The following is a 12,653-nucleotide window of genomic DNA, read 5'->3' as shown; positions in this document are numbered from 1 at the left end:
GGTGGGACCTCCAGCGGTATGTTGCTGCTCATGAGTCCCAAGGTATCAATAGAACAGGAGTGGCCTTGTCTGGGAAAAAAAGTACAAAGTGGAGGATCTCAGGCAAGTCACAGATCACAGGTCAAAGATTGTAGCTGAGGATCCTGACGTACATAAGGAAGGTCAGAGCTTTTAGAACATAGAACAGAGCAACACAAGAACAGGCCCTTCTGCTCATGATGCTGGTACAAGTAAGTTTTTCATTGCACCTGTGCACACATGTACTTGTGCACATGACTATAAACTCGACTTTCACTTCGACTTTGCCTGTGCTGACTGTGATGCCAATTGAAACTAATTCCATCTGCCTGCACATTGTCTATATCCCTCCAACCCCTGCCTGTTTATATGCCTATCGAAGTTAAATATCTCTATCATATCCATTTCCACCACCTCTCCTGCCAGCGCATTCCAGCACCTACCACTCTCTATGTAAAAAAAACTTGCTCCATAAATCTCCTTTAAACTTTCCCCCTCATGTTAAAGCTATGCCTTCTAGTATTTGACATTTACACCCTGTGAAAATCATTCAGGCTATCTACCCTATCTATGTATCTCATAATTTTATATATTTCTATCAGGTAACCCCTCAGCCTCCAACGCTCCAGAGAAAACAATTTTAGTTTGTCCAAACATTCTTTATAGCTGATACTCTCTAATCTATGCAACACCCTGATGAATCTCTTCTGCATCCTCTTCAAAGCTTCCACACCCTTTCTGTAAAGTGGAAACCAGACCTGCACACAATACTCCAAACGTGGCTTAACCAAAACTTTAGATGGCTGCATCATGACTTCCCAAGTTTTGCACTCAATGCCTTGATATCAGCAAGTGGAGGGGAACTGGGTTACTTTGGGGAAGGGTGGAGCTTCAGGGGTTCTGACTGGTTGGAAGGTAGTGAGGGGACTTAATGAACATCATTGCAAATTTGTGGAGGGAGGGAGTGAGGAAGTGAAGGGTAGGTAAAATTTTAAGGGACTTTTAAGATTGAAGGTGCATTTATGGACCACACAAAGGTGTGCTGCATGCTGTTTGATGCCAGTATCTGGAGAATGTCCAGACCCCTCCAAGTTTAAGCATGTCATATGCATAAGGTGCCCTTATGAATGGAGGACCCACATCATATTTTGACAAGCCACACCGTTTTAGGATTGGATTTTTAAGTAATTCCCTTAGTAATGCAAATGAAAATGTTTGTCAGCTATTGTTCGAGTGGGGGTCACTAGAACTCAGGGTCTGTGTTAGCTTTGAGTGGCATGCATAATCCTTGGATTTGGCTTCACTGTTGGATGTCAGATACAAAGAGATTGGAATGGCATTATTTAGAAAGGGATGAAAAGGATTTGCATTTAGATGGCATCCTTCATGTCCTCTGCATCTCATTGAAACATGAATGCAAAGCAGGCGTTATTGAACAGTAGCCAATTTTCACCCATCAAGCAATGGACCATGACTGGATAATTTGTTTTAGTGAAAGGCAAATATCAGCCAGGACACCTGGAATAACCTCCCAGCTCTCTGCTGATTTCGGAACAAAGGAAGACTTGCATTTTTACAGTGTCTTTTGCTTTCCTCTCAGGATGTCCCAGACCACCTGACTGCCAGTGGAATGAAATCTAGACACTGGGGAGCCAAGCTGCACATTTTTGCACAGCAAGCTCCCATATAAAATGACAAGGACTAGCATCTTTGTTTTGGTTATAGAGGATTATGGAGTCATACAGCATGGAAATGGGTGCTGCAGTCCATCAAGTCCATGCCGACCATCAAGCACCCTTTCATTTACATTGATCCTACACTGATCCCATTTTTTCCTCCCACATTCCTATCAACTCCCCCCATATTCTACACTCCATAAATGGTCCATAAGTGGTCCATAAATGTACCTTTAATCTTAAAGGTCCCTTTAAAATTTTACCTACCCTTCACTTCCTCACTCCCTCCCTCCAAAAATTTGCAATGATGTTCATTAAGTCCCCGCACTATCATCCAACTAGTCACATATTACCAGGGGTAATTTACAGCCACCATCTAACCGAAAAACCCGTATGTATTGGGATGTGGGAGGAAACCAAAACCACGAGGTCACATGCAGAATGTGCAAGTTCCACACAGACAGCTCCGGGGTCAAGGTTGAATCAGGGTCGCTGGAGCTGTGGGACAGTAGCTCAGCAGCATTGCGCTCTACTACTGCCACTTTGGTTGCACCATATTTCTCTGTTTCCTCTTTCTCGTCACAGCACAGTGGAACAACTATTTCGCCTACTCTAGTGCCAGTTTCTAGAATGAGATTGAAAGCAAAATCTTCAATCTTAGAGGCACATATGATTCCAAGTGATCGACAGCTGTTAACTTGAGAGAAAAGATCCATGATACTATTATAAAGTATCAGGCTAATTCATGTGCACACACGACTATAAAGGGACTTAAACCCATAATATTCAGACTCATTAGAAAGAGTGCTACCACCTTACCTAAAATGATACTACGTGAACGAAACAAAAAGTAGAAGCATGCCTTTAATTCACATTCACTGTTGGAAAGCTTTGCCTCGTGTTGCTTTCCCTTGTTGCTTTAATTAATTCATATCTTGGGAAGAAGGTAACACTGCTAAGGCCATCATTCATTGCCCATCCCCAGTTGTCCTTGAGAAGGTGATGGTGAGCCACCTTCTTGAACTGCTGAAGATGAAGGCTCTTCCACAATGGTTTAGGTATGGGGAACGCTGACATATATCCAAGTCAGTGTGGTGTGTGATTCATAGGGAATTTGCAGATGGTGGGGTTCCCATGAGCCATGAGTCTGCTACACTTCCTGGTGGGGAGATGCTGTCAGAATAGCTCAGCCAACTGAGTGCAGTGTATTTTGCAGATGGTACACACTGCAGCCATTGTGTGCTGGTAGTGGAGGCAATGAGTGTGTTTATTCTCAGTGCTCCATGATCTGCTCTATGCCTCACTTGCTCATGAAGGGATGATGTAGTGAAAAACATTCAATTGCCCAGAGGCCTTTTGTCTTCTTTGAATCATCTTCCACTCATTGATCAAAACTGCCACATATGCTCTCTGATACAGAGCATTAATCATGAGTACAACACTCTCTGGCTAACTGCTCCCTTTTTTTCCAACCTCTAGGGTGATTAAGATGGATGTGCACAGGTCATTAAAATTTATATTGCAGATTTTAATGCAACCAACATATTTGAAATGAACTTAGATGCACCGTGCATGAAGAAATGCGTGTGCCTACTGATGTGATTGGGACCCTTTCACCTATTTGACACAGGTACAGTACAGGCACTGAGATTGATGTACCATTAAATTGGTGACTACGTGCATGAAAACCAGCATTAAAACCAAGAGCAAAGTGCAGCAAGGTATTAAATGAAGTGAGTTATTGAGGTTGCGCTGCTGATTTTATGAGGGTTCTAGGCTTGGAGACTCAATACCTACAGTACCTTGGAGATAAATCTTTCAAATACGTATGAAGCATCTTTCCTAAGACATTGAATAATTTTCAACAATAATAATTTGCTTTTATGTACCTTGCTGCTGCAAATTTCTACTTTTGCCAAAAAAAGCTTACTGCCTGTCAGAATTTTATCTCTGAGGATTAAGTTTATTACCATGTTGAAAGCAGTGCTGGAGCAGTCAAAAGTTGGTAAAGTAGCATCAGTTCATTGAAAATACATTTCTTTGTCACACAGGGATGTGGAGGCTTTGGAGACAATTCAGAAGAGGTTCATCAGGATGTCACCTGGATTAGAGAGTATTAGCTATAAGAAGAGGTTGGACAAACTTGGATTGTTTTCTCTGGAACATTGGAGGGTGAGGAGTGACCTGAGAGAAGTATATAAAATAGTGAAAAACATAGGCAGGGTAGTAGTCAGAGTTTTATTTTTCCAAGGGTGGAAATGGCAAATACTAGAGGGCATAACTTTAAGGTAAGAGAGGGAAAGTTTAAAGGAGATTTACGAGGTAAGTTTTTTTTAACATAGAAAGTGGTAGGTGCCTGGAATGTGCTGCCATTGTGGTGGAAGTAGGTATGACAGCAACGTTTCAGAAGCATTTAGACAGGCACCTAAACAGGTAGGGAATTGAGGGATATGGACGATGTGCAGGCAGAAGTGCAATTTAAATCAACATCATTGTCGGTACAGACGTCATTGGCCGAAGGGCCTGTTCCTGTGCTGTACTGTTCCATGTTTTGTGTTACGTATTCACATTGAGAGGCAGTGACTTCTTGGATAAGTATTCCAAGCTTACTTATAGATATAGTCCAATTAAAAGTTGTTTGTGGTCCCAATAAAGCCCAGCTGAGAAATGTAAGAGAAACAATGGACAGCAGATGCTGGAATCTCCCTCTCTCACTGCTCCCCCTCTGTGATCTCCTCTGACCTCTGGATCCTTGACCATGTGCTCACTCAGTTCCACAGCCATGTGCACTGTCTCTTACCTGCATCTACCTATCATCACCTTGTGCCCACCCCACCTCCCCTCTTTTCTCTACCTATCACTGCTCTGCTTTTCCCTCCTATATATTGGGCTTCCCCTTTTCCTATCCTCAGTCCTGAAGAAGGGTCCTGACCCGAAATGTTGACTGCCTGTTTTTTTTTCCACAGATACTACCCGGCCTGCTGAGTTCCTCTAGCGTCATAGTGATTTTTTGGCTCAGAAATATATGCAGGTCAGGATGATTCGCTTCATCTCACTGCCACGTAAAGAGTGCATTTGAGCCTGTTATATTTACAGTAATGGTGATGTTGGAGGATGGGTCTGGAAGTAATTATAAGCACTTAGACAGGCAACAGTAGTCTTCATCGTCTGACTGTGAGCCTTCTCTACCATCTGCATAAAGGATCAACAGCCCTGTATCATTTTATTTTCATTTTGCAATCAGACTCTTCTGACTCCTTAGCCTTAGGCAATTGTTTCTTTACCTACCATTGAGTGGCAACCAGCTCCTCCTCATCCACTCCCCACTCCTTCTAGTGGAGTGAGTCACCTTTTGATATGGACGCTAACCCTTAAATTAAATTCTTTTCATTTCATTCCTTTCATACAAGGGCCACAGACACCACAGGCATGCACATTTATTTCCCACCTCTAATTACCTTAACAGATTAGGTGACTGGCCATTTAAGTGTCCATCACATTTTTGGCCAATCAGATAAAGACAGGTGAATTCCTTTACTGAAAGGCATTTCTGAACCAGATGTTTGTTCAGATTCTCCGATAGTCAATATTATTAATGCCAGCTTTGTAATTCAAGATTTATTTAATAATTCAAATCTAAATTCGCCAACTACTATAATGGAATTTGAATCCACGACTCCAGATCATTAATTTAAGACTCTGGATTAGTAATCTAATAACAAAACCACATCCTTGGTGGTTATATCTGGCTGAGTTCCAACTGCTGTTAATGTGAACAAATTCCTGATGTTAACATTGCAGTTTTTACCAGTTGAATCCACATTGGCTTGTTCTTCTATAGGGGTTTAATTTCAAAGATGTTCTTGAACCCTCCTTGGAAAAATGTAAAGTCCTCATCAATTTATGGGATTTCCTCTTCATACATTTTCTTCTCCCCTTTGAGCATTCCAAAGGTGGCTTCTTCCCTGCGATGCCTTGCTATACTCTCCAGTCGTCACACTGACAACCCTCCCCCTTCCCACAGCAGATGCTGTGCAAGTGCAGAAAATTAGACGTCCACCCTCTTACTTTCTCCCACCCCATTGCCCATGTCCTCACACACTGCTCACAAAAGAAAAAGTGATTTATTTGTGCTCTTGCAATCCAGCATTTGGCATTCACGGCTTACAATCCAGTCTGCCCTACATTTGGGGATATGAATTGCAAGTATGAGTTAATATCATTCCTATTACTACCCCAACACACTTTCATTTTCCCTTTTTTTAACATGTTACACAATAGTATAACCATTTTTTTTCAGAGAATCTGGTGAGTTTCAGCTAATCAAATGGGTCCTGGATCAGTTCTGAGGAACGGTCTTTGTCCTGAGGTGTTAACTCTGTTTCTCTTTCCACGGATGTTACCCAACTTGCTAGGTGTTTCCAGCATTTGCAGTGTTTCCGACATGTTTATACTCTGTGGATATCTTGTCAGGCAACAGTCCAAAAGAGGAAAGCCCAAATAAATTATAAGATAAGCACAGTAAACATTTAATAACTGTTTTCAATTTATTTTAGTTTTAATTATTCTGTCATTTTGTTTCACTTCGACCTTTGCCTCAGCAGTGAGAATTTATTTACTTTTAGCTCACTTGTATATCATGTCGAGAAGTCTTTTACTTTCTATGTGATATGCCACTGTCTTTGAGAGGCAGAAGTAAACAAGTCAAAAGCCAAGCCAGTTATGGAAAAGAATCTGGGAAAGCTTAGAAAGTTATGGACCAAGTGCTGGTAAATGGGATTAGTATAGATGGTTGGCATAAACAGTGTGCCGAAGGGCCTGTTTCTGTGGAGTATGACTATGACTCTATAACTTCCTGTCCATTTCACGTAGGAACTCAGAAACTGTCCAAAAGATCAAATTAATCAGGAGTTAATACTTTCTATCTGACTCTTGACTGATGAGGAATCCAATCCAAGCCAAAAATGCTCAAGGCATCTCTTGCAAATGTATAATTGGTCTGAACAACACTGGCTTTGGCTGAGGGTTCTTGAACCAACCTGCACAACTCTGATCATTACCCCAGTATAGAAACACCATGACCACTTTAATCATTTTGCACTACAATGGACTTTGTCTTCTTTTGTCTTTTTTTTGTTCTAATTGTGTTCTTTCTTGTAAATATTGTGTATAATTTGTTTAACTTATGTTTTTCTTGTGATTGCTGCTTATCTGATGCTATGTGCCTGTGATCTTGCTGCAAGTAAGTTTTTCATACATGAACTTGTGTATATGGCTTTGACTTTGGACATATGTACATCTCTGACTTACACTCAGGAACTCTGATGAAAGATAATCAATCTGAAATGTTACCTCTGTTTCTCTTTCCACAGTTCCTGCTTGGTGCACTGAATATTTCTCACCATTTCAAGTTTCTAGCACACATTTCAGACAGGATTGGAGGTGGCACTTTGCAAGAGGGGGCAGAGGTGATGGAGGCTACTGGGGTGTAAAAAGAGGACAGTGCTCCTGGGAGAGAGGGGATACAATGACAGCAAGAAGTGGCTTCATTAATCATGGTGGATGATGAGGGAGGTACATTAACAAAATTTAATAGGTACCTGGACAGGTACGTGGATAGGAAGGTTTCGAGGGATATGGGCCTAACATGGGCAAATGGGACCAGATTAGATGGGAGAGAAACAAAGGACTGCAGATGCTGGAATCTAGATGAAAAACACGATGATGCTGGAGGAACTCAGCAGGCCAGGCAGCATCCATGGAGAAAAACAGACAGTCAACATATCGGGTCAGGACCCTTCCTCAGGACCGAAGAAAGGAAAAGGGAAAGACCAATAGGAAAAGCAGAGCAGTGATAGGTGGACAAAAGAGGGGAGGTGGGGTAGGCACAAGGTGTTGACAGGTATTTTCCCTCCTATCTATTGGGCTTCCTCTTTTCCTATCTTCAGTCCTGAAGAATAGTGACATGGAATAATATCATGAAATATCATGAAATTACAGAGACACAAGTGACTCTGTAATTGTGACTGCGTGAAATTGCAGTTGTGCAGGAATATCCATTTTTGACCAATAAAGAGAAATATCCAAGTGTTTTTAAAATGGGATAAGGTTAGAATATGTGGAGTTCCTTAGTAATCTAGTGGTCAGTATACATCAATAACTGAAATGTGATTGTAAGACACAACACTTAATTGAAAAGCCTAATGAATTCTTAGCTGATAAATAGAGGGCTAAAATATAAAGAAGGTGTCTTATGGTAGCGGTATAAAGCCCTAGTTAGACCAGTTTTGAAGTACAGTGTACAGCTCTGGACACCAAACCTCAGAACAACACCTATCCACCCAAAATGTTACCAGAGTTTCCCAGGGTTAGATTATGAGATACTATATATTGTATAAACTACAATTTTATTTCTTGGAAGAAGGAAGACTAAGGGGTATTTTGTTTGAGAATTTTCAGATTTTGAAAGGATGAAAAACTTTTTCAGTGTCAAGGACAAGGGGACATAGAGTCAGGCAGCATGGAAACAGGCCCTTCCGCCGACCATGCCAACCATCAAGCACCCATTTACGCGAATCCTACACTAATTCCACTTTATTCTCCCCATATCCCCATCAATTCCTCCCAGATTTTACCATTCACACTAGGGGCAATTTACAGCGGCTAATTAACCTATCAATCCACATGCCTTTGAGATGTGGGAGGAAACCGGAGCACCCGGGCAAAACCCACAGGGTCACTGGAGCAACATGAAAACCCCATACAGATGGCACCTAAGGTCAGGATGGAACCGGGGTTGCTGGAGCCAAGATGTAGCAGCTCTGCTAGCTGCACTATAGTGCCACGCATACCCTTAAATTAGGAGCTAGGATATTCAGGAGAGAAGTTAGGAAAGACATCTTCACACAAAGAAAACTTGAAATATAGAAAAATAAACATAAACAGAATTAGCATCCCAGTCAATAATAACTTTGCACCTGTGATTGATGGATATTTGCTCTCAAAGGATATTAAAGAATCTGGCACCAAACTATGTGGCTGGATTTAGGAGAGAAATCATCTATTATCTCATTGAGGGGTAGAATAGATTAAAGGTCTGATGGCCTTCTTTATCCCGATATTTCTAAAATCCTAATGACACCTTTCATTAATTGGGCAACTTCTCAAGTAGTTGTATGAGAATTATCAGATGAAATTTGACACTGAACCCCACAAAAAGCTATCAGGGCAAGTGAAAAAACATCTGGTCAAAAGTACTGGCTTGAGGATAGTCTTAAAGGAAACCAGGGGCACCTAGAAACAGTGAAGTTTGGCAAGGAATTCCAGAGTTTAGATTCATGGCCGCTGAAGGTATGGTCACCAATGGAAGAATGATGGGAAAGCAAACATTCACAGGAGGCCAGAAATGCAGAGGGTTCTAGGGCTGGAGGAGATTTTGGAGATGTTGGAGGTTGAGGCCATTGACTTGGAAGCAGGAATGAAAGTGAGTTCTTGCTGGTTGCGGATCTGGTGAACACAGGGTATGGATAAACAGGAGTTGATGTGAGTTAGGATATGAGGTTTGGATGATCTCTTTTTTACTTTTAGTAAAAGTAGAAACATTTGAAATGTTGCACAGCAATTCCAATGCACAGGAACACAAAAGGCTGCAGAGAATTGTGAACACAACCCAGTCCATCATGGGCACAGCCCTCCCCACCATTGACCACATCTACGGGAGGCGCTGATTAAGGAGGCTGTATCTATCCTCAAGGATCCCCCCCATCTGGGTCATGCCATCTTCTCGCTGCTACGGTCAGGCTGGAGGTACAGAAGCCTGAAGTCCTACACCACCAGGTTCAGGAACAGCTGCTTTCCTACAACCATCAGGTTCTTGAACCGACCTGCACACCCTAACCCTACCTCAGCAATGGAAACACTGCAGACCATCTCTTGCACTGCCATGGAATTGTCTTTGATTGTGTCCTTGTTTTTTTTGCACTGTCTTGCTTTTGCACAGCTTTTTTCACTACATGGTATAATTTTATGTACAATTTATATTCTGTTTGTTGTCTGTACCTGCAGATGCTGCTGCAAGCAAGTTTTTCATTGCCTTCTACCTCACTGTACTTGTGCACATGACAATAAACTTGACTTAGCTTGATCATCTTCACCTTCATAAATTGGAAGCAGAATGCAAACCAGCATTCCAAGTCTTTAGTAAGCTACCACAGCATTGCAATTAATTTATGAGGATGTAGATTTCAAAATGAATGAACAGATATATGTAGGAACAAAAAACAGAAAATGATGGAAACACTCAGCAGGTCAGACAGTACCAGTCGAAAGAGAAACTGGAAAAGTGAGAAAAAGGTCCGTTTTAAATTGAGAAGACAGAGGAGGAATAGATACAATATTCTTCAGCATGTTTCCTGCAGGTCTGTGGACTTTTAGCTGCACCCTGGAGTGTATAAAGTACATGTGGCTGTTCTGAATTCAATGTGTGTGGGGAGCAGTGCTGGAGGAATACCTAAATTTGCATTAAGCATGAGTTTAAATTTGAACTGCAGGTCCCAAATAGACTGTACAGTACAAACATAACACAGAGAAAGTCTCTGAGAGGGAGAACAATGCACATAAAACACAGTATGAGCCATACAGGAGTGAACAGTGCAGACATAACAAGGTGCAAGTTCTGTTAGAGTGACAATGCAGACACAGCACCGTGGAAACCCCTTAATAATATTGAGGAAGGTAGAATAAATAGTACCGAAAGACAGGACAAGCACCGTTAGAGTGTATAGTGCAGAAAAACATAATAAAATCTGTGCAGAGCAGTATCACACAATGACAGCCTCTGATAGGCAATGGAGCTCAGATACAGAAAGTGGAAGCCCCTGATAGAGTGTTTGGTGTAGACACAACAGAGTTCAAGCGCTCCAAAAAGAATGGAGAACATAGGTACAACATGGTGAAAGTCTGCAAAAGACTGTAGAACAGAGGAAGCCTTTAATAGAGTGGTAAAGTGCAGTGACAATATAGTGAAACCTCCTCAGAGTGCACAGAAAAGACAACACTCTGAAAAGTCCCTGTCAGAATGTGGAGCACAGCCACATGGTTGAAGGCTCATGATACAGTCTGGTGGCAGTCACAACCTTGAAAGCCCGTGATTGAATGTGGAGTGCAGGTCCGGCACAGTGGAAGTCCCAAATAGAGTACACAATGTTCACAGCCCTGAAAGCTTCTAACAGAGCATACACTTCGGACACAACACAGTGAAGCCCTGATAGAATATATAGTATAAGCAAGACAGTGAAATCTCTCAGTAGAGTGAGCAGCCCAGATACAACACAGTGCAGGCATGATAGTGAAAGCCATTGATAGATTGTACTGTGCAGTGTCAACACAGTCAAGGTCCCTGATTGAATCTACAGTGGTCACAACGGTGAAAGCTCCTGAGAGAATGTCTTCTCCTTAGATGGGGAGTCACAGGTAGACAGGGTGATGAAGAAGGGCTTGTGCCACACTGGCCTTCATCAGCCAGGGCATTGAGTATAAAGGCTGGGAGGTCATGGTGCAGTTGTACAGGACACTGCTGAGGCTGCACTTGGAGTATTATATTTAGTTTTGGTCACCCTGCCATAGGAAAGATGTTATTAAATTGGAAAAAGTGCAAAAAAACATTTACAAGAATGTTGCCAGGACTTGTGGGCCTGAGTTATAGGGAGAGGTTGGACAGGCTAGGACTTTATTCCTTGGAGCGTGAGAGACTGGGAGGTGATCATACAGAGGTGTTTAAAAATCATGAGGGGCATAGACAGGGTGAATGTACTCAGTCTTTTTCCCAGGGTTGGGAATCAAGAACTAGAGGGCATAGGTTTAAAGGTGAGAGGGGAAAGATTTAATAGAAACTTGAGGGGCAACTTTTTTACACAAAGGGTGGTATGTATGTGGAATGAGCTGCCACAGGAAGTGGTTGAGGCAGGTGTAATAACAACTTTTAAAAGACAGTTGGACGGGTAGATGGATAAGAAGGGTTTAGAAGGTTATAGGCCAAAACGCTGGCAAATGGATGGGGCATCTTGGTTGGCATGGACCAGTTGGGCTGAAGGGCCTGTTTTCGTACTGTATGACTCCATGACTATGACTTAGATGGTTCCTAGGTTCAATGATCACATGCTTCCACATCAGTTGGTTCTGAGGCGACTGATGAGGATAATGTGGGGACCGACAGATTTTGCCGAATGTGGTGCAGGAGGTGACTGATGGGAGGAATTGGTGGAAAGTTTTTAAGGTGATGCTCTCTTTCTATCATTTGTGCATTGTTCCTAATGACAGGCTTGAGGTTCTCAGTGCCACCCCGAATGTTCCTTCTCCACTTTGAGTGCTCATGGGCCAGGATTCCCAAGAGTCAGTGAAAATGTTGCACTTTTTAAAGGAAGTGTTGAATATGCAAATGGAGTGGTTTTTCCCAACGGAGTCCATTGGGGTGTAATTAGGACCTCACTGCTGGGGAACTTGGCCTGGGAATGGACAAGTCGTCGAATTTATTGTCATGTGCACTAGTACAGTGAGGTACAGGTACAATGAAAAAATTTGCTTGCAGCAGCATCACAGGCAATAGACAACACACAGAACATAAGTTATACATAACTTCTACGTAAGTTATACAAGACCATGAAGAAAAAATAAGTGGATCATTGACACAGTCAATGAGTCATTAATCTTACAAGTGGATTTGAAGGATTTGCAGAGACGGCATTGCCTGTATCTCTCTCCAATGTTTTAACATATGTAATCCAAGTCTACAGGAGGGTTGGGATCACTGCTGCAGTTAAACCATGAGCTCTGTACTAGGTTTGAGGTCTTGATCTCCAAATATTCTTTTCTTCAAATGCCTATTCACTACTCAGTGAAAGTTCGTGTTGTGATCTGGAGTGTGAGCCTGTCCCAGTGAAATGCTTTGTGCACTGCAGATTC

Source organism: Pristis pectinata, chromosome 7 (genome assembly GCF_009764475.1).
Source record: "Pristis pectinata isolate sPriPec2 chromosome 7, sPriPec2.1.pri, whole genome shotgun sequence".
NCBI lineage: Eukaryota > Metazoa > Chordata > Chondrichthyes > Rhinopristiformes > Pristidae > Pristis > Pristis pectinata.
The sequence above is the reverse complement of the archived record's forward strand: the minus strand, read 5'-3'. Positions refer to the sequence as shown.